The following is a 5,233-nucleotide window of genomic DNA, read 5'->3' as shown; positions in this document are numbered from 1 at the left end:
CCAAGTCTTCAACACAGTGTCCACTTTGTAATTCTGCCAGACTGCAAACATTTCAGGAGGTTAATTTCATTACACTTAATTTGGAACACTTGTATTCATGTAACGCAGTACTCATTCAATCAGCCAATCATGTAGCAGCAGAGCAGTGTATAAACTCCAGCAGATCCAGGTGAGGACCTTCAGTTATGGTTCCCATCAAACATCAGAATGTGACTCAGTGACTGAGCTTCATGACTGTTGGTCTGAGTGTTTCTCAAACTGCTGATCTCCTGGATTTTCCCTCACAACAGTCTCTAGAGTTTTTACTCTGAATGGAGCAACAACAAAAGCATCCAGTGAGCAGCAGCTCTGGGTTCATGAGAGAGGTCAGAGGTCAGAGGAGAATGGACAGACTGGTTGGAGCTGACAGGAAGTCTACGGTCACTCAGATAACCTCCACCGATCGGGTTGAGAGCATAAATTTGATATCCTCTGTCTCATTTCAGTTCGCAGTGTAAGCGGTCTTCGTAGCTGTGGGACACATCTATGTCCATGGCTATGTCTGTATTTTCATTGCTTTTTTTACATTTATTTATTTTTTTATGTCTGCATTTGTTATTTATCTCTGCATTTGTGTGTAACTCTGTTAATTGGGTTGGCGGTCCTACCTCAGTCTAAAGTTATTGGTTAGAATAGTGATAATAAGCTTTATGTGTATAGAACCCTTCAAAACACAGTGCTTTCCAAGACAATATAAAATTGAGGATGAACACTAAAACATGAAATTATGGGCACTAATGGATTTATAGCAGTGTGATCGGACAGTGATCACATTTACTTCTGCCTTGATTAGTACACAGGAGCTCTGCCTGTACTCCGTTAGCTGCTCAGCTAAACTGAAGTTGTTACTGTAGCCCTGTGTTTGTGATGGAAAGTTTTTCATGAGCTGTTGCCAATGATTTAAGATCATTAGCGAACAGTGCACACAATGACTAACTTCAGTTTCATCTGGGAAGACTAATGGAGGATTTAGTTTATCTCAACGCTGATATGGATGTCACCAACTTCACCTCCTCCCTGAGACAGGAAGTGATGATTGGACGTCCATTGTACCTTTTACCTCCTCATATGGTTAAAACTCACTTCCTCTGGGCCACACTGCTGGAGACGCTGCAGTTGTTTGGACTGAGAGAGAGAACAATTGGTCATAATGGGATAAGGTCATTTTAATGAACATTAATTTAACCAACAGTGTGTCTGGTTTACATTTACATCACAATACACCAGGATCAGGTCTGACAATCTTCACTGGTATGATTCTGTTAGTTTTCTGTTTGTGAAGAGTTCACAGATCTCTCACCTGTCCATATTACTGCCCTCTCTGGCCTCAAGTACTACACTGACCAAAAATATAAACACACACACACACACACACACACACACACACACACACACACAACACACACACACACACACACACACACACACACACACACACACACACACACACCACACACACACACACACACACACACACACACACACACACACACACACACACACACAGTGACAAGATCCTGACGCCTATTGTCATAATAACTTAATATAACTTCACACAACCATTGAAGAGGAGTGGTCCAAAATTCCACCTGATCAACTCTGTACAAAGGAGATTTGTTGCACTGCATGAAGTAAATGGTGGTCACACCAGACACTGACTCGTTCTCTGACTTTGACCTTTGACCTTTGACCTTTAGCCACCAAAATATAATCAGTTCAACCTTGAGTCCAGGTGAATTTTTGTGCCAAATTTGAAGAAGTTCCATCAAAATGTTGTTGCTGAGATATTGTATCTATGAGAATGGGATGTACGGACAGACAACCTGAAAACAATAAGCCTCCTGCACCGACTGTCGCCAGCGTGGAGGCATAAAAAACCTGCACATTTCAAAGTGGCCTTTTATTGTGACCAGCCTGAGTCATGATGTGTAATCAGCATCTTGATATGACGCACCTGTTAAATTACAGTTATTCTCAATCGCTTTGATGCAATTCACTCATCAGAAACATCATTCTCACAACTCTTAATGATGATCTCCAAAACAGTTCATTTCTCAGAACCCTAAATCCCCAGATTCTCTAAAACAACCTAAACCTTGTTCACATGTCGAAACATGAAAAGTCAGTCAGTCACTTCAACATTGTCACCAGAGCTTCAAGACTTGGACTACAAATGTTTTGATGTTCTGATAAAAACCTGACTGACTTTAGAAAAAGAGAACTGCAAAAATATAGAGTAAAACTGTTCATACACAACACTGAACTGCCATTACAACAGTAACATGTTGGAAAAAACATTGTTTCGACATTGCATTGGTGTTTATTGTACTGTTTACATTTCAACAGATCATTGTCCTGTCACTTTACAACACTGTATGGAAATGTATTTACAAGCCTGTGGAAAACAGAAGAGCTTTAGATTTAGAGTTTTACCAAAAAGAATTACTTTACTGAAAAAAGTGTTTGGTATTTTGATGCAAAATACTTGATTTTTAGATGTTTTTACTGTATTTTCTTCATTTTGCAGCAGATTTGTGGCACTTTGTATTTTGTGAGCAAGTTTTGGATTTGTGTGCAGAGTTTTGAAAACATGAGGCCTAGTTTAGAAAATGAGTGAAAGCAAGTGAAAAAACTGTATCTGTAAATTCACAGAATATAACTGCTGTAACTGAGGAAAGCAAAATGATAAACATGGAACTATGCATCGGCAAATAGACAAAGAGAAATAAGAAATCATACTTAGAACATATCATCGATTATAGTACGTGTGTGTGTGTGTGTGTGTGTGTGTGTGTGTGTGTGTGTGTGTGTGTGTGTGTGTGTGTGTGTGTGTGTGTGTGTGTGTGTGTGTGTGTGTGTGTGTGTGTGTGTGTGTGTGTGTGTGTGTGAGAGAGAGACTATCCTTGCTCTTTCATACATATTTGAAGAAAGTTTAAAGTGATCTGATTGAAAACACTGATGCTGCAGGACGGTATCAAAGTGAGTGAGAGGTCTGTCGTTCTATCTGACGGAGGAACAAACTGTTTCCATGAGTTGTCAGAGTCAGATGAGAAATGCATCAACACAATGAGAAAACATCTTTAGTAGTGAAGTATGTGTGGATACAAAGGAGGCTTGTATTAATACAATATGAAATGCTAATTAGTGCGGGGAAATGATGAACTGTTTTGAGAACTGCAGTAAGAGTTATGTTACGACCCTAGTGATGTTGTAGGATATGCTGCTCTCTCTCTCTCTCTTTCTCTCTCTGTCTGTCTCTCCAGGTGGCGCTCGTCCTCCAAATGGAGGAGGTGGGCTGCACGCAGCTGCACCCACTTACAAATCAGCAGGAGATGTCTCAGTGGAGAGTGGGAGCTGAGTGGAGGTCAGTAGTATGGAGCTGTGTGTGCCTGTCTTACTCTTTGCCATGAAGGAGGGTGCTGGGTTTCCTGTTTCTTTTGTTCTCTGATTCCTCCTTAGTGTTGTGTTGCAAATATTCTGGTTGTTTATTGTTTCTTAGTTCTTACTTCTTTTAGTGACCTTTTTCAGTGATTTAGTTGTGTATGAGTTTAATAATAAAAGTCATTGGTTTTTCCCTCACACATTGTTTTGCTTCCTGATCTTTCTTTCCTCCCGGAACACATTTTTACATTTGTTTCTTCCCCTCATCATGAGGGGAACAAGTAAGAAGTTGTGCGAATGATGTTTGTGATGTGAGAACTGCATCAAAACAATGGAGAAAAACTCCATCTCCAAAATGGAGCTCTCTGCAGTTAAACTGGACTCAATGACCTTATCTTTGTCTCTTCTGTGCATAACAATGATCGAATGTCTGTCCTGTAAGAGGGAACCCGATTCTGTTGCCTGTTTTTCTGTATCTGAATCCAGGGTCTAAGGATGGGGGATGCTCTATTTGCTGTACTGATTGTAAAGGTCATTGAGGCCAATTTGAGATATTGGGCTGAACAATTAAATATAACTTTACTTAACACAAATTTCTCTTAGACCACGTTTGCTCTACAGGGCAAGACAAGGGTCAAGGTTAAAGTGCTTTTGTTCCTGATATTGTAATTTCAATTTCTTTGTGTTTTCAACTACTTGAGATGCCCCACCTCCCGCTTTCTCACCAAGATACCAGGTCCCTTTGTGTTTTAAGTTGTGATGTCTAGACCTCCCACCTGAATACAAAACCCTGCAGGATACCCCAGGTGTGAAACACCTCCTCAGGTATAAATGTTTAGGTCTCCCCATGCTCGGGGTCTTTCTTCATTCTGACCGCTCGTGTGTTGATTGACCTTTTCTTTGCAAAGAAAATAAAAACCTTGTCGGCCGGCAGAAGTCTCTATTTCATTCTTCACCAGCAGTAGAGAACTTCCACAACATTCCAGACACACGTTTACCTTTAATCACAGCTGAGCTGACGACAGACCTCCTGTGATCACTGTGCTGAGTTTGTACTGCGATTATATTTGTGTCATATTAACTACATAAACTCCCCTGCACGACATTGATCTGGGTGAAACTGACCAAAATTCTGCAGCACAATCACAACTATAGATACAAAAAGGTGTTTGTGCACCTGAATGCACCATGGCATCAGCATCAGGGTAAGTGATTTTAGTCGACAGCTATTAATTGGATCTGGGGATCATTTACCAACAGCTTGGGGTTTGGGCGACTTGCTGATCTACAGACAGTGTGGAGAGAAGTTGCTTTCTTTACTGCCAGGCTGGAGTTTTTAGGGGTGCAGTGAATTTACTGTGAGAAAGGAGATTGGGAGACAAGACCCTCTAAATCCTGGCAGTGAAGTTCCTCTCTGCTCTACACTCCACCACAGTGTGGCTGGAGCTGCCACTGAAGGAATTCAGTCCTCACTTCAGTTGTGGACTCACCATGAGCATGAGGCCCAGTAAGATCCCATACTGGTTTAAATATATTCTTTTTTGTATAACTGTTCTACAACTTATCTGATATTATACAAGTATTGTGTTCCAATGGTTAATGCAGATGCACCACTCCAAAGTCCTGTGCTGCACATCTGCATTGAATAAGACTAGTGGCGCCGGCTGGACTGTATTTCATAGTACACAGAACTACCTACTAACTTTAGGTTTCCCACACACACACACATATCTACTCATTTAACGAGTAAGCGAGCAAGAGAGAGAGAGAGAGAGAGATTGATTGGTGTATTGTAGCGCTAAAGATAAGACAC

This window comes from Seriola aureovittata, chromosome 18 (genome assembly GCF_021018895.1).
Source record: "Seriola aureovittata isolate HTS-2021-v1 ecotype China chromosome 18, ASM2101889v1, whole genome shotgun sequence".
NCBI classification, from domain to species: Eukaryota; Metazoa; Chordata; class Actinopteri; order Carangiformes; family Carangidae; genus Seriola; species Seriola aureovittata.
This window is presented reverse-complemented; position numbering follows the sequence as displayed.